This window comes from Alligator sinensis, unplaced genomic scaffold (genome assembly GCF_000455745.1).
Source record: "Alligator sinensis unplaced genomic scaffold, ASM45574v1 scaffold1283_1, whole genome shotgun sequence".
NCBI lineage: Eukaryota > Metazoa > Chordata > Crocodylia > Alligatoridae > Alligator > Alligator sinensis.
The window spans coordinates 1,148,882-1,175,487 of NW_005842091.1; the positions used below are offsets into that span (position 1 = coordinate 1,148,882).

The 26,606-nt window shown below is 47.6% G+C and overlaps 1 long non-coding RNA gene across 2 annotated transcripts; it reads left to right on the forward strand.

Annotated features, from left to right (window-relative positions):
* Positions 1–3,168: 3,168 nt before the first annotated feature.
* Positions 3,169–8,813, forward strand: LOC102384593. Of its 2 annotated transcripts, none has more exons than XR_323876.3 (4): positions 3,169–3,321; positions 5,361–5,512; positions 7,744–7,869; positions 8,677–8,813. It is a non-coding gene; the product is annotated as an uncharacterized LOC102384593 (long non-coding RNA). The 2 variants fall into 2 exon arrangements; XR_003094181.1 differs by having other exon boundaries at positions 5,365–5,512.
* The last annotated feature ends 17,793 nt before the right edge of the window (positions 8,814–26,606 follow it).

Genomic DNA, 26,606 nt, shown 5'->3' on the forward strand with positions numbered 1-26,606 from the left:
CGAATCCTTATGTATTTGGTGAAAGGAGGCAGCGTGACTGCTATGAATTCTTATTCTGTTTCAGTGCATTTTGTGCCCCAAAGAGCAAACTGCAGTTGGTAAGTAGCAGGGATCCAGGTTGTAGCATTGACCCATAGGCAAAAGGCAAAACTCATAGTAGTATTGGTCCATAGGCAAAAAGAATAAAAACTCACGGCAGAGGTGGCATCTCTTATTAGACCATTTAGATATTTGCAAAAAAAAAAAAAAAAAAAAAAAAGTCTTTATTTGCAAGCTTTTGGGCAGAAGCGCCCTTCATCAAGCATAGGAGATTGCAAAGATTGTCTAAGTTCTCCTAGACAGAAGATTGCAACGATTGTAAAAGTTTCTAATTTGGAGATCTTTTACAATCTTTGCAGTCTCCTATGCTTAATGAAAGGCGCCTCTGCCCAAAAGCTCGCAAATAAAGACATTTTTTTGCAACTATCTAATTAGTCTAATAAAAGATATCACCTCTGCTATAAGCTTCGATTGGTAAGTAGCAGCACACGAGGGTCCTTAGCAGCCAAGACAGGAGAAATGGGACTCTTTTGACAATGATTTGAGTCATCCACAAGGACCAAGCGTGAGACCCAGTTTTAAAGCACATCATTTCAGTTTATGGGTTCAATCCATGCGCTGGTAGAAGTCGTGGGGTTGGTGCCTTGGCCTGTGGGTCATTTGTTAGGTTTATATGGTGCATCAAGCCAAAGAAATATTATAATGGCTTAGTGACCCAGTGCAAGTGGCTGAGCAAACATGGGCGTGCAAGACCCTTCAGTCCCTTACGGTGTCAGGAGCCTCGCAGGGTGAGGCCAGGAGAACTGCTCCAGGGAAGTGGGGAGCTGGGCTGAGCGTTTCCTTTTGCTCTTTCCTCCCTAAGCTGAAATGGAAACTCTTGCAGATGGGATGGATCTGCTCGGCGTGGCAGGGCCCCCACGATGCGCTGGAGTTGCAATGAAACACTGCCTTCTCTAGCAGGGGAGTGATGCCTACCCACAAAAGCCTCTCCGAGGCCCAGGTGTGGAGGTGATGGGGTCTAAACTGAAAGATCAGTGCCCTTTTCCCTTCTGGTTCAGAAACCCTGTCCTCTTGCAGTGGGGTTTCACGACCCTGCAGGTGCCAGCAGGGGAAGGAGACCATTTGTTTGCTCTTCCGTGTCCTTCAGGTGTTTCGATTTACTCCTACGCACACGTCTTTGCCTGTTGAACCTTGCGTGTGTCAATCCACAGCCCATTTTTGATTTTGTAAAGCCTTCCTCTTTAATTAAAAAAATCCCCAAACCCTAAATGTTGCCATTCAAAACCAGCCGGTAAATCCCCCTAAAATGTGACTAGTCAACCACTCCTTTTGAGTGATGTGACAAGTTATTTTTAAGCACCGGTGAGTCAGTCCATGGGGATGGTGCAGGAGAGGGATATTCTGAAACAAAAGCACTTGATATGCAAACATATTTCCAATATTTTTTTTTTTAACAGTGACTCAGCCCATGGGTCATATCATAAATGATGGTATGGGCCCGTTTCTGATGGCAGCACTCACATACGTTGGCAAGAAGAAATCAGATGCAATTAAACCTATTTTTTACCTTGCCCTCCTGAATATCACACATCAGGCTCCCCAGTGCTCTCCCTGGGAGTAGATCTGAAACAAATTCCTCCTTGATCTAGAAATATTATAAGCATTATAATAGGGCTTATTTAATCTGGGGAAGAGAAGACGGGAGATTTAATAGCAGCCTTCGACTCCCTGAAGTGGGGTTCAAAAGAGGATGGAGCTGGGCTGTCCTCAGTGGTGACAAAGGAGCAATGGGCTCAGGTTGCAGCAAAGGAAGTTGAAGTTAGCTATTAGGAAGACCTTTCTCACTAGGAGGGTAGTGAAGGCTACCCAGAGAGGTGGTGCACTCTCCATCCTTGGAGGTTTTTAAGACCTGGCTAGACCAAACCTTGGCTGGGATGATGTAGTTGAGGCTGGTCCTGCTTTGAGCAGGGGGGGGGACTCGATCTGCCCTCCCTCCCAACCTGAATTTTCTATGAATCTACAATTAGAAGGATTTCCTATTCCAACAAGCTGCTTTTAGTGCCTTGAACCTTTTGCTGGTGCGTTAGAGCAACAGGTGCAATCTTTAAAACAAAGGAAGCAAATATAACATGATTTCCCCCCTTAGAGATAAAAGGAATAACGTGAACGTTGAGTACAGTAGCCTGGATGAAAGATGCTGCAATGACTTTCTGCTGACATGTACAAATGCAATCTTAACCATTAACTTTAACGACCTGCAATTATGCGAGGGGGAAAAAGGGGGAGGGATCTAATTTATTGTAATTACCTTAATTGCAACCTAGCGGTCTCATTTGATGCTGCTGGCTTTGCAGTCAGGTGGGGGAAAAAATAGAAAGAAAAAGATTAGAAGGAAACAGTAGCAGAGAGTTGACTTCCCCCAAGGCAATGATGTAAAATCAGATCACCTGGGGATCCTATGAAGTGTCTTTGCAGGAATTGACGGTGAGCAATATTCTTCAACGTGGCTTTGAAATCACTTATTGATAGCTAGGGGTCATGAAGCTTTCAGCCATAGCAGGCAGAATTAGTGCAGCTTGGTCCTAAACTGGATTGTAACCACTGCTGTTGCTGCTACCACGGATTTCTTCCACCATTTCTTCATTGACCACATGCAGCCGATGGACCAGAGGTTGCTGCCTCCTGCTATAGCTGTATCTTCCTAACCCAAACCAAAAATAATGTACCCCCTGCCCCAACTTTTGCTGGAATATTCTTTAAATCTGACACTAGCAATGTTTGCTGGGATGAATGCTTGCTTCACAGCTCTCTTTAACCTTATCAGCCCCACTTTCCAAGACATAGAGCACTGATCCACATTTGCAGAAACAAAACATTTTGTTTCACCCAACATCATTCCCCTGACCCCCATGTTTCCTAATTGTCACTAATGCTTATGGCGGATCAAATGCAAAATGAACCTTGTTTTTCTGATTTTTCTTTCACCTGGCTGGAAAGTTTGAAACACAACAAAGTGCTGTGGATCAAATTTGACCGGTCCCTGCTCTTCCCCAGGCTCCATGTTCCCCATTGGTATAAGGGGGATGATAAATTCATGCCCTACAGATGTGCTGTGAGTATCAACTCCTTGATGGCTGCAATGCACTTGAAGCATTTCAGTTGGGGGCTCAGTTGTATACCAGCAGACTGCATTTTTGCTACTAATCTGCAGAAAACAAGCTGGAGAGGAAGCAGTATTGAGACTGGAAATTCAGGCACCTGGCCTAAGCCTTATGGAGAGGGGTAAGTGTATATTTTTTAATAGCTTCAACCATTGACAAACACTTTGCTGCAGTGGCTCAGCGAGGTTTATGCTGGCAACAGGCATAGCCTTTCACACCTGTCCGCTGTATGAATCATTGCTGAGTTGAGTTTGGGCTACGCTCCCAAACTACGAGCTATGTTGAACTCTCGGCAAGCTCTGCTTTTGATTTCAGGCAACGGTTTCATTGCTGCTAATAGAGGGAAGCCTTGTACGGGGGTCGGAGCACGTGGAGGGGTGATAATCTCCAACTTTTCACATGTGCCTTGCGGGGATGAACGTGCAGGGAATTGCAAAGTCCGGCATATTGTTACAGGCACCTTCCTCCCCCCACAAAAGCAGTTTTACTTTTGATGAGACAAGCATTTATTTGCTTTTTGCCCTTTTCCTTGAGTTCTGACAAATGCTGGAGCCGTAACTCAAAGGACAAACGGGTAAGGGCTTTGCTCCTTCAGGAGCCCCTAGAAACACAACACCTTCTCCAGGACAAGCTGTGGAGGCTCTGGGGCTTTTGGTGAATCAGACTAAAAATCAAATCCCAAATGCCAAACATTGCACAACAGGAGAGACCAGAAATGACCCAGAGCCCCCATTGGCAGTGTTCCCAAGACATATTTTGCAGTTTTAAGACTGAGATTCGCTTTGGACAAAAACCCAAACCTTGGTGGCTTAACAAAAGCAAACTGAACAGGGCTAGCCACCCTAATGTTTCTTATGGGATTTCTCAGCGAAGGCCAGAGGATCACCTATTGGTACAAATTGGCCTAGAGCAATTAATGTCAGTGGAGATGATGCTGTCTGGGTTGCCCCAGATATTCTGATTAAACCAGGGAGTTAACAGACAGGTCGGTCTCAACCCACTCACAGGAAGGATAAATCCAGATCTAGATGCAATGGCTTGTATCAGGGATGGAAGGGACATCACAAAGGCTCCAGTCCTGCACTCAGGCACAAATCCAGATTTTCTCTCCTCCTTTGCTTAGTCTATGCAGTAAGGGTCTGCTCCCCTTGCTGGTTAGAGCAGCCATCTTCTGATGGAAATGGTTCCCTATGGTTTGCCCTTGAGGCATCCAAAACTGAGGTCCCCTATGTACAAACACAGAACAGCAGATGATTTCTGCCTTCAAAATGTAGCATTTACATAAGCAAGATGGATGCAAGGTAGGAAAAAAAATTATAACTCACAACCAGAGCAAACTATAGGATGGAAGCAGAAGAATAGCCGGACCCCAGTGCACTCCAGCCATAGCCCAGTACCCCTCTCAGACCACCCACTACCCCAGGACCTACAACACCGAAGATACAGGCCTTCTCTAACTGGAAAGTGCAGGTCTTGGGGCCACCAGTGTACTAATGAGAAGACAGGAGCATATGGATATAATTTGATTAATAATTCAAAACTATTGCCCATTAAACAAGCGTCTTGGGTTTGCCTTCAGGGAAGTGCAATGGGCAGTTGCATTGTTTCTGCATTAATAAGAAAAAGGCAGAATGAAAGCAAACCATTGTCTGGCAAAAACACGCATAAATCGTGTCATGGCAAGGGAGCAGAGCAGCAGATCAGGCAGGGAGCAAAAAGCAGAGCGGCAGATCCGCAAAGATGGGGGGATTGGAGTGGCTCTCGGGGAAGGTGCAGGGGATCATTTGACAGGGAGGTGCCCCCCACCGATGTAAGGGGTTGAAAGGGAAGGATTGTCTCCACCGTCCTGAGGTCAGGGCATCCTCTGGGAAACTTTCCATTAACTAGTCGCTATTTGTAGCATCTCGAGGGTGAGATCGCGACTCTATTACGCTTGACACTGTATGCTTGTCTGAGAAGAGGTGCACCCTGCCCTTAAATGCTGAACAAATAAGGCAGACAAAGAGAAGGAAGAAAGGCCTAATGACTATGCCTATTATACAGAGGGAGAAATGAGGAACCGGGAGATTAAGTGACATGCCTTTACCGCAAGGCAATTCTCTCTTCATTCATTATTGTTTATTGTCTCCTCCATCGTGGTGACCGTGCCTTTGCCCGAAGGCAGCTGGGTGTAGCTCTGCATGAGCCAACTCCCTTCCATGCACCAGCGAGAGGGACCCACTAGACATTTGGACACAAAGGACTTCCCTCCATCATCATGGTGCTGCGTCAGTGGTCAGCTATTACAGATGTTGGATAAAAACCGTGCACAGGTGGGTAGATATATGAGAACTATATAGCACTATCTTCCTTTTTTTCTACCAGAAAGATTTGTCTTGCATTTTCTGCTGCTGTTAGTATTGCACCCGCTGGATATGAAGTCCCACTTGTAGAGGAAAGGATGGGTCCAGTGCTTCAGTGAAAGAGCTAGCACCCCTAGGCCATTGGTTCGCATTAACACCAGCCCCAACTGCACTAGCAAAGTTACCACCAACAGAGAAGTGTGCAGGGACATCAGGTCTCTGCCCAGGTCACACTGACTGGACAACTGGTCATCTCACAAATTTCCACTAATGGGTAGCAGTAAAGGTGAACTCTCTCTCGTTTCAAGTAAGGATGAAGCTTAACTAACCACTCCGGCAACTCACCCTGACCATGCCAGTAGCTTGAGTGCCAAACTGTGGCTGGCAGTCCAGAAGTCATGAGTTTGAGGCCCTGCACCACCTCTTTCTCTGCAGAAAAGGACCTGGGGGTTACATTGAACAATAAGCTGAATATAAGCCAACAGTGTGCTCTCATTGCCAAGAAGACTAATGGCATCCTGGGCTGCGTTGGGAGAAGTGTTGCCAGCAGATCCAGGGCAGTGATTCTTCCTCTATTCAGCACTGGGGAGGCCACATCTGGAGTCCTGTGTCCAATTTTGGGCCCCCCACTGCAGAAAGGAGGTGGACAAATTGGAGAGAGTCCAGCAGAGGACATTGCAAATGGTTGTGGGGTTGGGGGACAGGACTAATGAGGAGAGGCTGAGGGAACTGGGCAGATTTAGTCTGGAGAAGAGAAGACTGAAGGGGATTGAATAGCAGCTTTCAACTGCAAAGAGGATGGAGCTGGGTTGGTCTCGGTGGGGGCAGATGACAGGACAAGGAGCAATGGGCTCCAGTTACAGCAAGGGGAGTTAAGGTTGGATATTAGGAAAAACTTTCCCACTAGGAGGGTGGTGAAGCACTGGAAGAAGTTACCTAGAAAGATGGTGCAGTCTCCATCCTTGGAAGTTTTTAAGATCCGGCTAGACAAAGTCTTATCTGGGACAATGTAGTTGGGGCTGGGCCTGCTTGGAGCAGAGGTTGGACTAGATGTGACCTCCTGAGCTCCCCTCCAACCCAAATTTTCTCTGATTCTGTATTGAGGGAAACTTCCAGTGCTGCTCTTTGGATAAGTAGAAGACTTCTTTCTCCAGGAATTTTAGCATGAAAACTTTCTGGAGCACAGAAAACTATGAGGAACAGGAAAAATAAATCCCTTGCCACGTTTATTACTTTCCATTTAGCCAAAAGTTAACCTTTGGGGAAGTCGCAGTACTTCCATGTCTGGCACAGCTGGGGATGGTGAGGTAAGTCCCTTTCAGAAAAGATCTAACCCAAGGTGCTGGCCAACACCAAGACAAACCAGCCAGACTGAGAATAAAAGAGCTATATAATAAAAAAGAGAAAGTGCTGCACGCATAGTTTATCTACATGCCATTGCATGCTGGGACGGGCAGCAGCGAGACCGACATTCCTGTCTCCTTGAAGCTTTCCACAGAAACTTATTGAGAAAAAAACGATGAGATCAGCTCTGCAGAGGGACAACATTGCCCTTAAACATTGCCCCGTCTCAGTGCTTTACAGCAACGGCTGCCTTTACTTGACCTAGCAGAAGTGTTTTACACACGCTTGCTCCCGGGCTGAGATCTAACAAAATACCGGGCGCAGATTTTTCCAGATCCCGCCCCATCCCATTTGGGAATTGGGAAAGGTGAGTGAGAAGCCGAATGGACCCCCTCCACTATAAGTGATCAGACCCACAGTGATGGGCAGAGAGTATCTCACCCTTGAGAAACTCGAGTTGTTGGCACGTTATCCTATTAACACCTTCCAGTGATTTAGAGAAGAAGAAACAATCAACCAGCATCTTCCAGCACAATTGCATCGGACTGCCTTTGCCGTGCTATAGACCAACCAAGTAGTAACATTGCTAATAATATCTATACTGATCCATCATCCGAAGGATATCGCCTGCATAATGCACCACTAACGAACCGCTTTGAGAAGCTACCACTTCCCTCATAGTTTGCTAAAAGTGCGGGTGATTGACCCAAAGAATCAGAAACTGGACTTCAAAGGCACATGCATTCTTGGGGACCATGCTCTCTCTTAACCAAAGTACGTTATATTATTTATTACTTACCTATGGGTAACGCTTGCAATGACTTCCCCTCCTTCCACCTTCTTATTTGTGCCGGCAGGTAAAAAAAAACCCTTGAAAGGGAAAACCTCGGTGAGATCATGTTACAGAAATACAAGAAAGGTGAACCCCAGTTTTCAATCAGATGTTCTGTGCCAACAAGAGGTTTCTGACTGTGCAGCTTCAGGTATATTTTCAATTTGACCCAAGACTAATCACTGAGCGGTGTGTCCATCTTACGTTCTGACCCGTAAAGGTCCTAGCACAGCTGGAAGGATATCATTTCATTTGCTCATTTTTGCAATTATTGAACCTGGATGGTGAAACTGGTTTGGCCACTTTCTGCTCCTTGTCCTTGTGCACCTGTTGAATGTTACTATTCAAGTCTAAAGGGAGCGTTTGCCAAAAAAAGACGAGAAGGAGAATAAAACCTAGCTCTGCATCACCAGGTCCCTGAGACTGCTCTCACACAAAGCCTGCAACTACCTGCTGTCTCTACAGGGGTGTTAAGAAAGCCACTTCCACGGAGCAAACAGTGGGGTGATGATGGCAAACACAGACCTTTTTTGAGCTAATGCTAACCTCGTGCAGCAGGCGCCAACCTTTTTGGTGCGTGCAGGCCATAAATTAGCCTTGCATCCTCCTCCAGCTCCACTCCTATCCCTTTCCCTGGCCTGGTCTGCTGCTCTGCTTTCTGCTCCCAGCCCTGTGCTGCTTTGCTTTCTGCTTGCTGCCCTGTCTGCTGCTGGGCTGCCTTTTCCTTTGCATCTGCCATGTGCCGTGCAGAAAGGCTGCCCATACCACTCGTGCCCCAGATCTAGCCAGCTTGGATACTGGGAGCAGTGAAGCTGGCACGGCACAGGCTTCGGTGCAGCATGCACAGCATCGACCAGTGCACATCCAGCAGTTGCAAACCATACCTCTGTGGCTTCACTGCTAGCTGTTATCCCTATTTCCAGGTGATAAAATCATGCCTTTCTCCTGCATCACCTAGGTCACAGCCTGGAACAAGCCACGTGGCGATGGATGCCCCTCGACCCCAATCAGACTGATATTGGGAATAAATAAAACAACCCTGTGATTTTAACTGCAAGCAAGCACATCAACTCCACTTCACTCAGGCTATTTAATGTCACGAGCTTTTTATTTTATTTTTTTTAAGGGGACATTTTAATCATTCTTGCCTAGGTTTCACCTTTTGCTTGTGAAAGTGAGTTGTGGGCGGCTTGTCTCTAATAGTTGTCACCGCCCTGGATCAGACCTCATTCCAAATCTCTCTTGAGGTCTTACAGATCAATCTGCACAAGCCATCGGGAGCCAGGCCCGAGGAGCGATGGCTAATAAACCTAAAGTGCTGGTTGTCGTCTGTCGTTGGCTTCAGTCCCAAATTGCATGCATTAGGAATGCTGAAAAAAAGAAGAAATATGTAGGAAGCCAACATTTCCACATGCCGAACGATGAGACTTTCTGCCAGGAATCCTCTTGCCAGACAACTGTTTGGACATGGTGCCATGCTTCAGTAGAGTTATATGATTCAATCCCCCCAAGGGTGTATGTTACAACTGTATCTGGCTCCTTCCAAGATAAATAGTCCATTTTCAAGACTGAAGTTTACTGTATATATCCAGGGCACAAAAGTATACATCTCTAATTCAGAAAAAAAAAAAGGCAGCGGGATGATGATTAGCCCAGGTTGTAGCTTGTGCTCAGTGTAAACACTCGTGCATCTGTAGAAAGGCGAGCCAAAGTTGAGAGGAGAATCGCTTACGCTGCATTGAGATCTTCTGTTAAACAGGAGATATTTTAGCTATTAAACACCAGCACAAGCTTATCTTGGTTAACCCTTCATGGATCTCACCTCCCGTCACAGTGTGGCTCTTTCGATTGACTGTGATGGGAGTTGGATTGGTTTAACTTGGTGACAAGAGATGGACCCGATCACCAGCCACTTGTGAACACCTTGGCTGAAATGAGCTACGGTTGTAGGAAGGAAGGAAGGAATTAAGAGACTGTTGTCAAAGGTGTTTTCAAGTCCCAGATGCATCTGACAAAAGGTTGTTACCTGTAGAAGCTCATGCCTGTGAATCAGGTTTGAAGGGGGTACCCAGTACCCTCATCAATTGACTTCAGTTGGACATGGCCAACCCATCCTGTACATCTGCGTCTAGTTCAACACTTGTTTCCTGGGTGGGAGAGTGAAGCACCCCAGGGAGCTGCTCAGAAACACTCCTTGAAATAAGTGTACACATCACCATTACTTGTATCTTCCTCAGGGGTCAGGCGTAAAGTGACTTAGCTTCTTCCTTGAGGAATTACAGCCCTGTTCCCCGCATACTTGACACAGTAGAAATGAAGGCTGCTGCTATTCATCTCCATCCTTCTGCGCAACACAGGCCTAGCCAGGATCTGTCATTGCCGGAGCTGCGGCATCACGCAGGAGCCACCCCCACGCAGCACATCTGGAGCGGCAATGCCGCTCCAAGCACCCCATTTGGAAATAAAGCAAAAAAATAACAATTGGTATTGGATGCAGGGGCAGCCAGATCTCTAGTACCAAGAAAGGGAATGGAGCAAGATATTAGGAAGAATTTTCTTACTAGGAGGGTAGTAAAACACTGGAACAAGTTACCCAGAGAGGTAATGCACTCTCCATCCTTGCAGGGTTTTAAGACTCAGGTAGACAAAGCTTTGCCTGGGATGATGTAGTTGGGGCTGGTCCTGCTTGGAGCAGGGGGTTGGACTAGATGTGACCCCCTGACATCCCTTCCAACCTGAATTTTCTATGAATCTATGATTTCCTATTCCAACAGGCTACTTTTAGTGCCTTGAACCTTTTGCTGGTGAATTAGAGCAACAGGTGTAATCTGTAAAACAAAGGAAGCAAATATAACATGATTTTCTATGATTGCATGAAAGGCACCAGACAGAGGCTGAATGAAGCCCACTAGCCCTTGGAAGCTAGCTCAAAGCAAGATCCAAGGTGAAGGAGAAACACTCCTGCCCCTCTACCTCCTGCCTGCAACAGCCCCCGCTGCTCTCAACGACGCGGCCTCCTCGGTGCTGTGCTCAGACATGCAATAAATTGATAGAAGTAGCAATCCTGGCATGACGATGATTGTGGCCACGTGACTAATAAAGGAGCACGAGCACCATTAATTAGGGCGATACAAATAATAACCGGATTTTCATCATCATTCTGGGATCTAAACATGGAGTATAATCGTGGCTTATAAAAGGGAGCAGGGGGGTTGGACGCCGAGTCCCAGGCCAAGAGAATCAGCTCCTTCCTCCTCCTTGGCAGGCATTGCAGCCGTCCCTGCTTTCCTGAAATAGCTAAGAGCTGGGGTTGAATCAACGAGAAATCAAGACCTGGCAGCTGGCTGCACCACCTGTGTCTGCTCTGCCACCCCCACGCTGATCCCCTCCCCGGGGGCCGCGTCCAGTTGTGGAGCAGGACGGAGAATCCCAGTGACTCGAAATGAAGCAGGGGGGAGCCGCGGAGAGGCACCCCGGACTCCAACACTGAGTCTGTTGTGGAAGAGGATTATGGCTGGAATTAGTGCCGGTGGATGCAGACGAAGTCTCGGGGCAGCAACTGCGAGTGTCCTTTCCCCCAGCCCCTTCCCGGGGAATCTGCCAAGCCAGCCGGCCTCCGAGTCACCCTGGTGTGTCGGACACGCACAGCTGTATGTGCGCCACTGCTAATCCATCTGCACAAGATGCCGTGGGCCAGCTGCTTCGCTGGGAGTAGGCAGGGAGGGGAGTGCGAAAGGGGGTGGGCGTGCAAGGCCTGGGTCCTGCAAGTGCCCCCACTTGTGGAGCATTTGAGAAGCAGATCTAAGCCTGGTGAACTTGGGTGGGAAGGAAGGTCCCGTGAAAGCCAGGACCCTGCATAGCAGCCATGCAGCGGGGCTAACCGCTTTACTAACCGCCCTCGAGATAAACCCCTGCTTCTTCAACCTCTGAAACCAGTAACCTCCTTCTTGACTCCCAACATATGTCAAAACGCGTGTGTCGGTGGCCCAGCACCATCACACTCCTCCCCATCTCTGCCAGTGCAAAATACCATGGAGCTGCTCAGGGAATTCGTGCGCTGCAAGGGCAGGAGGAGATGCACCCTCCGATCCGTTTGCATTTGGCCCCGTCTCTGAATGGGACTGCATGGCTCCCGAAGCAAGAGGCTGCTACATCCCCCATGTCTCCCTCTGAAATACCTGGTGGGAGATAGCTGCCAGCTGGAATCGGTGCCTCAGTTTCCTTACCTGCAATAAAAATAATACCTCCATCACCCTTCATGAGAGATATTCAAGTCAAACTTGTGAAAACCTCATTCTCTGCATGTGGCAATGGAGAGGGGTTCAGACGACCTCCCTCCTATTCCCAGCCCTGACACGGACATCCTCTGGCACCTGGGATTCCCAATTTTGGACCTTTGCGCAAGGAGCTGTACAAACGCATATTAAAAAAGACAGTCCCCTCCCTGCACTGCTTGTAATCCCAGCATTGTACATCACTTAATCCCCTTTGTGCCCTTCCGTTCCTCCTTTGCAAACGGGAAGTAGCAATTCTTCCCTCTCCCCAACCTTTCGTCCAGTTCTTTGTGGGAGGACTGACTCTGGCTGTTTATATGTACAGTACCTAGCGCAACATGGCCCGGACCTCAGCTTGGGCCTGTCGGTGCTGTTGTAATGCAAGCAATGCTATTCGCTGAATATCTGTGAAGTGGTCGGAGAGCCCCAGAGAAAACACCTACGCAGCTCGGCCTTCTTTCACTGGAGTCATGAATCCCTTTGAGTTAATTTGAGTCAAATGAATCCCTTTGAGCCATCAGGGCCAGCAGATGGATTGCAGATCCTCCTCTCCCCCACCGGATAAATGCCTTGCCATAGGCTCCAGAACACGCAGCATGCTTGCCTCCGATTAGGGCCGGTGCTGCTTTCCAGCTTTCTGTCACCACACTATTGTTTTATAACTTGATACCTAATTTATTTTAAATGACAACAAATAATTTGGCAGAATTCCTCCCTCCTCTTTCTGGCAAATTCTGCTTTCAGATTGATAAAGCTGTTACATTGGGTTTGATTCTTCAGGGTGGTGGGGGTGCGGATGGTTTTGGGTAGGAACCCACAGACTTCAAGGGGATCTTTGGAAGAGTCCCGCTGATGCCCCCTCCCGGGTGCCAAAGCTGTCTGTCAAAAGACAGGCGTCCGTGCCAAGAATCTGTATGGACAAAAAGAGGCATAATATGCATAGCCATAGCCCGGTGGGGCTGGGATCCAGGGGCCCCCTGCCCATCGCAGACACTAATACAAAGAGGGGATGGGCTGTGTGCAGTGGGACTGATAAAGGGACTCTTCTGCTTGTTGCTTACTAATGAGCTGGACTCATTTTTTTGCCTTGGTGCATTGTCAGGGGGAAAGTAAATCCTTCCGTTTGGAGTATCTGGAGGGAGGGCGGGAACTCGGGTGAAATATTTCTTGCACGCAGAACAGAAGCGGCGATGCTGGTACTGGAGTGGAAACTGGATGGTGGGAGGTAAAAAGGATGGAGTCCATTAGGGAAGGAGTCATGGGTTGAGGGCTTTCCATACCTCTCCTCACCATCCTTGGCTCCAACCCAACCCAACTCAACCAAATGATAGCCTAGGACTATTGGTGTGACCGAGGCCAGAACTTCCAAGCTGGCCCCTAGACCCTGATCCTGCTTGAAGCTTTTAGGTGTGACATCTGGGATGCAAGAGCTCTGGGGTTTGAGCTGCTCCTTCGTCCATGAGAGCTCGGTTATCCATCCTTTGTGTAACACCTTCACGGTCGTGTCTACACTGCTCTGGATGGGTGCAACGTAGCCCCACTTGAGCTGCTTTCGAGCAATGTTCCTACATGGCTCTTAGGTGGCTGGGTCACCTCTGTTTTAGTGAAATCCAAACACAGACTTGCAGACCTATTTCCAGCAGCATTGGTCATCTGCACTTTGGAAAGTGCACGGGCTTTGGGTGCCTTGCTTTCCGGTATCCAGCTTGAGACACTTTGGGAGCATTTTCTAAGGATGGTGGAGGCCACTGCTGAATGGGACATGACTGTCAGATGCAAGTGTCCAACAGGCCCGGGGGGTTTCAAGACCGAGGCACCCACATTCAGTAGCTGCTTTGGAAAAGGAGGCTCCAACTGACTCCTTTAAGCTCTTCTAGAGAGTCAGTGGCAAAAATGGGATTATAACCCCTGAACTCCTATAATCTACTCACTCTGCCCTCCCTAGGGGTTTTAACCATTAAATTGCTCTTCTCTCCCTAGGATCATGCTTCCTCCTAATCTTTCATTGACTTGCCCAGAAGTCTTGAGTTCACCCTGCTGAGAAGTACCTCATCCATCACGGGTTGATACAGGAGACAGGGACACCTACTAATCTCAGCTGCAACCTCAGAGCTTTTGACATGCTGTGACCTATCGGTTCATCCTGACACGAGGTTGAAGGCTGCGTCTCCCATAGCCGGTGGGATATCTAATCATTGGCAGGGCTGCTGCGTGGGAGTTCACGCACAGTGGCTCCTTGCTTTGTGGGCTGCAGTTGGGATTTTTTAAATGATTGTTATTTTGGAGGAACTGGAACTATTAAGTGATGGGAAGGAAAAATGTCTCCAATGCCAGAAGAGGACAACGCACCAGGGACTCTGCTGGGAGAGCGAAGTCAGGCCAGTAAAACTCAGAGGAGGTGCTTGTGGAGTCTCATCTCTTTCTGATGATGTGCTGTCACAGGTGTGTTCAAATGGGAGACGTGCCCTGAATTCAGCCACCTGGAAACAGCCAAAATAATAATACTTCCCACTTATGCACTGCCTTCCACCCCTGGTCCTCAGGGCGCCGGGTTGATGTTAGTTTGGCAGACCCCACAACACACTTGAGGCCGTGGGAAGACTTCAGACCTCATGCAAGGAGGGGAAGAAAGTGATAATGAGGGGAAAGCAGTGATTATGCCTTTGCCATGCATAGCTATATAAATCAGCCTCACTCCACTGTCTAAACCTCTTTACCTCTGCTGAGTATCTGGCCTTTTATGTGCAGAAGCAAGGATGAGACTTCCTGTATCGCCTTTTCCCGCGAGATGCAGGTGTTGCTGTACCCCTCGGGCAGCCGTAGCCTTGAAGATCGATGGGGGAGGAGGTTAGGCCACGATCCCTGGAGGCAGCTGGGATCCCTATTGTGAGCTATTTTCCACCCTCTGGGCTTTTGCAGGGCTCAGGCAGGAGTGACAGAGGCTGGCACTGAGCTCCTCTCCGAGGAAGCAAGGGGATCGTGGAGGGTCTGGGATCCACGGGCCCCCTGCCCATCACAGACACTAATGCAAAGAGGGGATTGGCTGATAAAGGATCTCTTCTGCTTGCTGCTCACTAATGACCTGGACTCATTTTTAGCTTGACACCACTGATGTCTGCCATGCCACGCTCCCCGGAGAACAGCTCGCTCTGCGTTTCTGTACCGCAGGTAGGCAGTGAAACAAGAGCTGCCCACACCCTGGGACATAAGCGTAGCAACCAAGACAAAGGGAATTAGCTCTGCCAGTGGCTTCCTATGTGACCTGGACTAAAGGCCTGGCTAGATGACATGTTAATACTGATATAACTTACAGGCAACCCCCACTTAGCGCTCTTAATTAGTTCCTGAAAAACCAACCATTAAGCAAAACGCGGGTTAAGCGACACTGAAAGTATTTGACGACCCAAGACAGCAATCGCAAGTGTTTTTAATGACCCAAGATGGCGACTGCGAGTGTTATAGAGAAACTTCCTGCGCGCTTAGTGAAATCAAGTATCAATTTAAAATGAGCGTTATAGCAAAAAAGTGCTAAGCAGGAGTTTCCTGTACATTCATTTTGTACAACAGTGGGTGCGTCTACACGAGACACTTACTGCGCATTAGCCTAATAACCCTGTGCGGTAGCATGGAGGTTAAAAACCATGCTAATAGCCTACTGTGCAGGGTTATTAGGCTAAGGCACAGTAAGCGTCACAACATAACCGTGCACCAGTGCTACTGCACAGTAACTCGAGTTACTGTGCATTTAGTTAGTACTTTATTAAGCAAGCAGTAAACTAAATGTGCAGTATCTAAGGTGCATTAATGAACGTGTAAACGTGCCCCGTGTAAATGACCCTAGGATCTAGAGTGGACAGATGTGCAGGTATCCCAGGGTAGCTCGCAGCGGCAGCTAATATAGTCCCTCACCAGAAAGGATTTGGTCCCGGTTCAAATCTCCTTTCCCTAGGAACTTGCGTGGTTACGTCTGCGCTGAGCGGGGCTCCCTGCAATATTCTGATTCAAATGCAATTGCTGTCAAGCCTATTGTTATGGCTAAACTTCGAACGGGATGCTTATGCAGGCCAAGAGACTTAAATCCGTTTCACATTTGAATGTAGCTGCATAATTTTGGAAACTGCTGGGCTCCTCGTCGCCCCTCCGAAGCATGAAATATTTGTGGTTCCTTTTCACACAGAGCTTGTAACTGCTGCTTCATGTATAGGAGACAGCATCCAAATCTAATATCTGGTGAAAGCAAAATGAACAATAAAGCCTGAATTGATAAAAAAGACTGTACACAAATCCATCTGTCAGTACTGTTTCTGGAGTGCTCAACACTGTAATATGTGAGCGCTAATTTATTTATATTCTATTTAAGGAAGTAGCAATGGCTCGAGGGAAGCAAGAAAGGAGCGTTTAAGCTTGTTATCAGATAAATTAAATGTTCTTAACGGGAAGAGATAATACTCATTAGCACGTAGTCCCAAAGGAAGTGCGCCAGGATTTACTAACGTGCTGTTGTAGAGAAGCTAGCACTTGCTGTAAGTGTGAGCATAGAGACGAATATTGGTCTCTGGATTCTCGTTGCAAGCGAATACAAACTCTTGCTATTTAGGAGGAATTTGAGAAACTCCAAATACAAGAATTTGCTCAGTGCTGATTAGGTTGTGATCTTACTCAGATAGCTCAAAGCTTGGCTGCTTTACCAATGACCTCTGCCTGGTTGGCTGGGAAATAAGTTTCCCAGGTAAGTTTTGGGACAGTCTGGGGCAACCTATTGGAGATACCTGTGAATCAGCAATGAGAACCTGATTTTTCTTTTGCTTGGCACCAACTAGACTTTGATAGTTTACGGGGGTTTTCCTTAGCTACTCGTATCAGATGCTGGCGCTGGGCGTCAAACTTGTACTCCTCATGTTGCAAAAAGAGAAAAATGATAACGATGGTTGACGTGTATTAAAACTGCATTGAGAGGTCAGAGCTGAGCTCATCGTGGTAGGTGCTGTGCGTATACCTAGTGAGAGAGGATCCCTGCTCTGAAGCATTTATCACCTGAATAGACAAGAAAGGCAGATCCCAGGGGAGGGAGGAAAGTAACAGAGCGGCAGATTGGAGCAGTGACTTCTCCAAGGTCGAACAGTTTCATAGTTGTTAGGGGCTGGAAGGGACCTTGCAGATCACCGGGTCCAGCCCCCTGCACTTGATTGAACAGTAAGTCTATGGCAACCCATAAGCAATAATAGTAACCCATAAGGCTCAGTTCTGCATGTTCCCAAGCCAGCGGCCCATGCATATACCTTTATATCCCACCTCCGTTGCGTTCCTACTTGAGCAATATGCTTATTTGACAAGCAGCAGGTTGCAGGGCTCAATGGAAGAGTCACTGGGGGAAACTCTCTGGCCTGTGTTTCACAGGAGGTCAGACGAGATGATCTAATAGTCCCTCCTGGCCTGAAACTCCACAATCCTCCGTCCCTCCGTCCTCCCCATCCCATCGCTATTGGCTTCTCTGGCTTCTGCCTCACCTGGGGGCCCAGAGGAAGGACAGGAGATACCGTCTTTCCCGTCTCACTCATCATTTTGCCACACAGCTGGGAATTTCCCAGCCGCTCCTTGGACAGGCAATGATTTGGAGTCCCCTGAACAATTGCAAGGAAGGAAGACCATAATGGTTTTCAAGGAAAACAGTTACAAGCGGGGAGTCGCCGTGCTGGGACATAATTCATTTCAGATTGCATGTCTTGCAGCTATTTGCCAATTCCTCGAGCATGTAATCTTCCCATTTCCTACAGCCCAATTTTTTTTTTTTTTTTGCACACTTATAATTAGACGAGTTTTTTCTCTTCTCTCTCCCTAACCTCAGGCTCCAGCCATATGGCTTCCGAAAGTAGCCCATCGTATTTTTTGTTTTTAACCCTTGGCTTTGGTAGGAGAGGGGGACGAGGGGAGAAGATCATGCAGGGAGTCTGAGGGGAATATCTTGGCCGCGGCATCCTGGAGCCTCGAGACAGAAGCCAAGAATGCATGGTGGAGAGGGAAGCGGGGAAGGGCAGGGAAAAGGCTCTGCTAAGAGATGCCCAATGGTATCTGAGTCACGGGGGAGTGAGTGGGTGGGTTGGCGGGGACGGGACACTGCCCTGGGAACTACATCTCCTGTGAAAGGCTCTTCTCTATGTTGTTAACCACTTGATTTCAAGAGGCAGAAACCTCAAAGAGAGATAGTTTCCCCTTTTATTGCACTGCAAATATGATACAACTACATCCATTAATCCATGGCTTTTCTCATGTTATAGCAATACCCAAAGTCCTCACACCTGGATAGTATTTCCCATCACCACTCCTTCCACCGAGATGGTGGGAAGAGGTGCTGGGTGAGCCAATGGAGCTCCTAAAGCCTGGGTTCAAATCCCTGGAGACTGAAGCAAAATTGATCTGCCCATTTATTCTCTGTGCTTCTTGGGCATCACATGCCTGGGTGTCAGGATGTCAGAGTTGAAGATCATAGCACAGCAGATGAATCATCATTGCCTTGTGGGCATATGAGTGGTAAGAAGAGATGGGAGCTCATGCATTCTCCATTTCTTGAACATGACTGATGTACAAAGGCGGGTGCATGTGATTTCCCAGGGTCATATATGGGGGTAGATTGGTATATGGGTGGTCCAGCTGGGCAAGATGGAAGAGGAGCTTTGAAGAGTTGGAGGTAATTTCCACTGGTCTGTACAAGAAAGGCCAGGATACATGCTTTGCCTGGTTTGGAAAGGCTGAGGTAGGAAGAGGCATTGGTGAAACCAATGCTTTGGTGGAAAAGGTCTGGAGGTATTTGGATGATACCCAGATTTAAGCATAGGAGAGAAGATACAAGAAGTGCATGCAGAAGAGGGATGCAGGTCATTACTTGGATTTGTGCAAAGGGAAGGTAGGAGACCATTTCCTATCTTGTGTGCCCTGCTCGGTCCTGCATGAGCCTGAATAACGGATATTCAAAGGAGCTGGAAACAAATCAGAACATTTTTCTGGTGAAATAAATCATTCAAAGCAAAAAACACCTCTTCCCCGCTCACTCTGTGAGAGCACGCAGCAGGCTCATCACCTGTCTTGAAATACCCCAAGCGTGGGCTGCCTCAGACCTCCGCAAGGGCAATTAAGCTGCTTTCCAGGCCAATTCGTCACGTGTACAAGTGCCCACGACTTTAAATCAACAGGACACGACGTGACATATTGAAACAAGGAGGCAGAGCTGAAATCACCAGGGGCTGCTTGTGCTGGCACCGACAGGGCTGGATGTTCAAGCTTCAGCGCTGGATTTGTTGGAGAACTTGACACAATGGTGCGATGAGTGTCAGGATTCCTGTTGACAAGGGTACAACAAATAAAATAGGGACCGGGCTTTAGCAATGGACCTTGCCATTGAACCTTGCAAGAAAGGAGATTATTGGCTAGCTAGGGTTTGGCTCTCGGGCATTTCTACTTACACATACACACAGCAATTCAGGCTATGCCAACCCGCAGATCTCTGCTTAATCTGCAACACATGATCTGCCATTCCTCACTCGACAGCAGACCCCTCTGGGAAAGGCTGAGGCTTGTCCCATCGCGCATCTTGGCACCAGCGAGCTTTCGATGGGCTGCACAGATTATGCTCTGAAGCATTCAGGGATTCCTTTTTTAAATGATTTCCAGAGAGAGGAGCCCCACCGCTCCCTGTTTTGCTGTTGTCATCTGGTTGTTTGGGGTTTTTTTGGCGGGGGGGCTGTGGCATGGGCGGCACCGTAGCCAACGTGCTGGAGCCAAGCTGCCTAGATAAGGACTTAAACAAAACCATCGAGGACCAAGAAGAACTGGAGGATGTTTTATGAAACGTGCTGACAAATGCAAGGTAATGCCTGTTGGAAAGAAAGCCGCACGTTGGCAGGTGCTAGATGAACTGGAGTATCTCCCGGGAAAGGCTCAGAGGTGTATACTTTGGTTTAGCCTGCAAACAAAAATATACATATAGGTTTAATAGGCACAAGGGATTTGAATGCCCAAATTCCATTAATTAATGAGAATCAGGCATCCCAGGCTTTTAAACAGTGTCTCAAATCATAGCCCCATCCTTCTTCCACTGCCACCATTGCATTTGGACATCAGTATCTCCCTTCTTCTGAGCAGTAACAGATGGCCAAGTCCTTGGAGGATGGGGTTCACGTGAAGGAGGAATCAGTGACCCAGGGAGCATGGGTATTTTTCTAATGAAACTTCCAAATGAATATTTTTTTCCCAACTTTATGTTTACTTTTTATTTTGATTTTTGCCTCGTGTTGAGATGAAAAGAAAAGTTACAACGTTGGCATTTATTTTAGATCAGAAATGTTTGGAGCAGCCTTGTTCTGGACGGACTAACTCTAAGCATAGCAAATAAAGGCTATATCATATGTGGAGATAAATCCATAATTCTTGCTGCACATGCCTTCCCCCTTAAGGCTGTCTGAATACTCATCCACGACCAATCTCCTCCCAAGAAGCAATTCACGTAATCCTATTTATATCAGTAATGGGTGAAAGATTGACTATAGAAATCGGTAGGATGGTCTGACGTTACCACCGTTCAGGAGTTGTTCAGACAAGTAAGAGGCCATCGGTAGATCATCCCGTCAATGATTGAACAACGGCATGGCTTTGTTCGGAGGGCTTTGATCTCCAGTACAGTGGATCACTCAAGGTCAGGCAATTGCCTGGGTTTTATAACCTAATTGCTGAACTTCTGTCCTGTTCACAGTCAACACATTGCAGGTCAGCAGTATCACCGGGCTGGAGAAATGCTCTTGAGAAAGGCAAGATGCTGCAAAGGGAAAGGAGAGGGCATGTGGTAAGGGCAGGGCTCTTTTCCTATGGAAGAAGCAAGCATTTGGACCAGCTGGGGTGGCTCCCAGCTGAACAGAGCATTGCTTGGCTCAAAGGTGGCTGATTCCCAAGTGTGACTCGTGCCCCACATGGATAGTTGTGGAGAGCAAGAGGCAGATGGCTCATAAGAGAAAGCCTTTTACAACCAGGGATTAAGGGCTCCCTTGGCCAGCTGGCCACTGGAGTAGCTTATACTAAAACCATATTTAAATGTGGGTTAATTTGTTTGTTCAATGGTCCATAACTTTTTGGATCCATCCCTCAAACAAGGGGCGAGCTAACAGATAGTAAAAATGACTTTCCTTCCCTGACCCGTTGCCCCACATTCATATTACATCTGAATTTGGGGGTTGAAGAAAATTCACTTTCCCCCTCTCTGCATTCATGAAAGTTTGCAAACACTGAGTTGGCATCAGGGCAGGTTATAGTCAGAAAGGCTCATCCTAGTGTGCCTCTTGCCTGTCTCACGGCAGGAGGTGAGAGGGTGTTTCATGGAAAATACCCTCTGATGAAATTGCCTACCCAAATTTGCAAGTTCGGGATGGCTGAGAAGAGGCCCAGGTAAGCATCCAACATCTGCATGCTGATACACACCAGGAAACCAAACTGCACCACAGCAAACAAGCAAGACTCACGGGAGTCGCGGTTTGTTTGGTCTCATGTTAAAGCGAGACCTTGCTCGTTAGTCGTTACTATTTAATTGCACTGAATAATGTCATGCCAGATGCCCAGTCATAGAGAACTATTGCATCAATCCTTTAAAATTAAATGATCAATGCAGGGGTATAACAAAGCAGATCAGCTCATATAGGGGTGGAGCAGCCACGTGTAAGTCCTTCCCTTAATGAGTTGCTCCAGTTCTTTGCTAAAAGGCTCTTTAACATAACCTATAGCAGCTCATGCCTTTTAGCTCTGAGTTTCCCCATTGAGTGCCTGGTGAACGGGACCCATTGTGAAACGGTGTGGCACCTTGTTCCTCATTTGAAACCTGCTTGTGGGACATGTGGGCCCAGAGGAAATATCTACCGTCTCAATAATGAATCATTCTCCCTCAAATGATCTCACAGGATTTATAATGGAAAAGCAGACCTGTATGGATAGCCAAGCCAGTGGCGGTGCTGGGGTAGAAGTCTATTATCCTACTCAAGGAGGGTTTATTTTAGCATCAGTGGGGGATTATGTAGAAGGGGTTCCCTTCAAGGATGTAGTTTGAATGAACGGTGTGGGGGGGGGGGAATATATGCACATGCATGTGCACGTGCACATGCACATGCACACACATAATGCCCCCATCTTGATCCAACCCTTAGGTTCTGCATAATCAAGGGATCCTGAGTCACTTGCCCCTTTTTCTTTACCTCCTGGCAGACGCATCGGCAGGATTAGCAGCTATTGCCTGATGCAAACTGACCTCACTCACCATTATCGGTCACACATTATGAGTTCATATGAGGTAATGCAGTTCACGGTGCCTGGCTGTGTCTGCACACGGGGTATGAGGTTGGGCAATTCGTCTGCCCAGGAAGCAATTGTCTCAAAAGACCCTTAAGAATGTCAGCACCAAATAAGATTGCCTTGAATTATGGGCTTCATCAGGTAAAACGCCCGGTTATTTCAAACCCCATTGGGTCACCTTGTTCTCCTGAAAAAGCAGAAGACATCAAGGAGTGAGAAGAAGGATTATGTAAGGAATATTCTGAAAAAACCACAGAAAAATGGCACTTTGTGCTTGAAAGCTTGGCTACTGTCTCTCCCAAGTACATAATTGTCCGAACAAAAAAAAACCTACCAAGGAAATGAGGCCACCAGTAGACCTACCTGCATTAATATAGTTACCCTAGTGCTAGGTAGATGCTTTAAGATGGCATTTGCAGCACCACTTCGGTGTAAGCCAAAGCAAGGTGTCTCGGCATAAGACCTTGGATTGCATCAGTGAAACAGGTCAGCTATAGGGACTTGGGGATGTAGGATCAGTAGGATGCTTCAAGACTGCCCTCATGTACCTACTCTGGGGTGAATTTTTGCAGGGCAGGAAGGGCTTCAGGAGACCACGAGTGCAAAATATCATCGTCGTGTTCCTTGAGGTAGGTGGGATGCACGAGCTCCACGTGGCACGCTCTTCAATGTGCTGGAAGCAACAAACCTCACAAGGACTGCAGCAACCAACACCTTCGGCACCTTCCCCATTTGGCTTCCTCAGCCTCCAGGGGTTGGAAGTACGGGCAGATATTCCAGAAGTTGAGCGCACGTTTGCACGTGGATCACAGAGCCTGGTTGTTTTTTTTCCCCCCAACAGCATGTGTTTTGCATTTATCTTCCCCCAGCCCCTTCTCTCCGCTTCAACCCACACCCCCAAAACAAACAACAGGCAAAATGGTAATAGGATTCATATTATAGCTGTGTTCCTCTAACCAGCCATTGCTAGCTGGCGATTTTTCATTTTATACTCCACCACAATGCTTATAATCACCACTTTTTAATGCTCAGTTGACACTCATATATTTCTTGCGTCTTTGAATTGATGTTCGCTGGCTTCCTTAAACAAAAAAAACCCCCAAAACCCAACAACCCAGCATGGGAAATGGTACAATTTGGTACAGAATCATAGGGTTGGGAAGGACCTCAGGGGTTATCTAGTCCAAAGCCTAGCATGAGGCACACTTTTCTATTCCTGTACTCTCCCAGACAGATGCTTATCAAGTCTCTTCTTGCAAACCTCCAACGAAGGAGTTTCCACAACTTCCCTTGGCAGCTCGTTCTTTGGTCCTACTGTTCTGGGAGTCAGGAGTTGTTGTTTTTTTTCCCCCCCCACCCTCTCTCTCTCTCTCTCCCTCCGAGATGTAATCGCAAAATCTGCTTTGCTGCATTTTAAACCCGTTGCTTTGCAGAGCGGCGTGGAGAACGTGTGGTTAGGAGGAGGGCTGGGAATCAGAAGGCCTGGCTTCTCTTTCTCACTTCAGGATTAAGTGCTGATTGTCTTTGAGAGTCAATGGCCTCCACCCCCACAGCTGTCTGCCAGGTATCGAGCCAAATGCCAGGGTTGTAGAAGATGATTGCAAACGGGATAGCGTGGGCATATGGAAACACTTAACCCCATTGCTCAGTCCAGGCATGATCATGTCTTTTTTTCATAAGGAAAGCTGACCTCCAGCTGACAGGGCTCAGGAAAGAAGTTTTGCATGTGCGCAGCTTCTTCTATAACCATCTTTTGCAAGGTTTCCTTCTTGCCCTTTCTGCATCACCCGGTATGATCTTCTTGAGGACTCTGGACGTGATGGATCTGACCCTGCCTGGTGATAGTTATGCTCCTAAATCTTCTAGGTCCTCCCCTGGAGAGAGGGGCTTGACTTCAAGCTAGGGTTTAGATCAGGAACCATCTCAGCAGATGCCTCCTGAGCTTTCTGACCCTCTAGCATCTTCCTGAGTTCACATACGTGATCCTCTCCCATTCCCCTCTCTGGTATTAACCTTCTCCAGCCCTGTCCCTGCTTCCCTCTCCCAGGCCTCCTGGCTGTCCCCTGAGTCCTGCAAGTTTCTCCATGGCCTTTATAATAGCTTTCTCCTCCATTTCTCCATGTGGTCCTAGGTCTCTCTTGGCCTTTTCCTTCAGGTTCATTTTATGATCTTTCTGGATGCTCAAAAGTCCAGTCTTTCCTTAGGAAGTCCTCACGGCCTTTCGAACAAAGCCGATCTCCTGGGCTCGGTGGCAGCTTCGGGTGTCAGCATAAACACAAGGTCAATCCCTTCGTCAGCTGGCATCTGAAGGGTTAAATGAGTGCAGAAACCAAACTTATTGAGAAGGTTTCCCCCCCCCCACACACCCCCTTTTCTTTCTTTTTTGAGCTGATAACTGACATATGAATGGGAGATATGAATATAGAAATTATTCTTTGCTGAAAGCTGCAGAAAAGCCACAACCCTCACATCAAACAAGTTTTTGTGCCACAGCAAAATTAAATCCTTGTGATTTCCATATTCTTCAGTCAACAGGCTGGCGCCCAAATTGTTGCCATGGAGACTTAAGTACAGACTGTCAGAGCAAGGGGAGAGAGCGGGGAGACATGCTGTCCGAGGGTTAAGGAGCTGCTTAATTATTCGACCCAATATCTGGAAAGCCCTCCAGATTGACAAGGAGGGGGTCTCTTGTGATCTCCGGCTTGATGGATCACTTTAACCCTTTTGGCCCTCCCACCCCCCCCCTTGCCCCTATGCTGTTTGCCGACAGCTTGAGGAATGGGTTCAACCGTCTGTCTGGAGGGAGAGAAACACGGGGAGGGGGGGTTTGTGTTGTTTTCCTGCCTCCGGCTTGTTGGAGGACCTGATGCAATGAGCCACCAGGATAGGAAGAAAAACTCAGGATCCCGTAGCAGTCGGCTATGCATGTCATCTGGATGCATGTCACAGGGCTTCATTTTGGGTGTGCAATGGCTGTGCAAACCCTTTCCCCGCTAGTCCAAAATGCATCATACGTGTGAGGTGGAAGGTAGCTGTGATCGGCGTGTGGTCCCAATAGCGGCCTTAGGGGAGGGCAAACCGAGTGCCTGCCCCATGCTTTAGGAACAGAACAATTAATGACACTGAATATTTCCATGATCAATATGGTATTGAGATACTTTCATTGCAGTTTCACGGACCGGGCAATGTGAAATTGAAGTCGAAAATGTCCGACTTGCTTATAAGTCATCAAAATTAAGCCTCGAGGGGCCCCCAATAACCCTCTTGCTCAGGGTCCCAACAACCCTAAGGCCACCGCTGGCGGTCCTTTCCATTCATTGCATCTGGGGGACCTCCTTTTCTGCTCGATGCAACGATATGATCTTGCAATCCCCAATTCTCTGTCCTGCTGCTTGTGCAGCAATGGGAAGGAGCCTCCGAAGGGTCGGAGCAGGAGGAGAGACTCACGGCTCTGATCCGAGTCGAGCGGGGCAAGTTTGCTGTGCCTCGCTGTGCCCAACTGCAAAGTGTGGACGATGCCAGGTCTTCCTCCTCTCAGGGACACTGAGAATATTAGGATGTATCTACATCACTGTCATCGGCAGCGTGAAGGGGGTGCAATGCCTCCCTGCCAGAACCATGTCCCAGCAAAAATGTGCTTTTCCCAGTAGAGTTGGCTTGGCAAAGGGCAGCTTTGGCATGGTGGTACAAAGTGCAGGAGGCGGGTATTTCCTACTGGTAACGTGCTCTGGGTAGAGACAGGGCCTCCGCTGATTAATCTTTATAAGACCCTTTATGAGCTTGGCACGACGGCTTCCAGAGAAGTGCAAAGTACAGCTCTTACCAATTGCAAACTGCTCGTTTAATGGGAGAGAGAGAGATGTTGGCGGGCTCAAAAACCCATCCAGTGATGTTTTTCTCAGCTTTGCATGAACAGCACATTGGGAACACAGGCTTTTTTTTTTTTTTTTTTTTTTAAATGGAGAAAAACAATGAAAATACTTGGAAGAAGTACAACTATGCTGGTCAAGTCTCCCTCATTAAGGAGACTCTTGCCTTCAAATTGCCTCCCCTCTTTCCCCTTCTCCCTCGCTATTTAACTCTCGATCAACCCAGACTCTCACATGTCAGCTCAAGGTTTTGGTTGTTCTGGTTTAAAAAAAAAAAATAAAAAAAAAATCTTTTCATCTTGAAAACAGAAATTGGATTGAAAGCCATGCCCCATCAAACACCTTTGCTGAGTTGGTAAATGGTGCTGTCCTGTGATCTATTAAAGTCTGAGGTAAAGTAAGGTAACTGTGCAAAATTCATC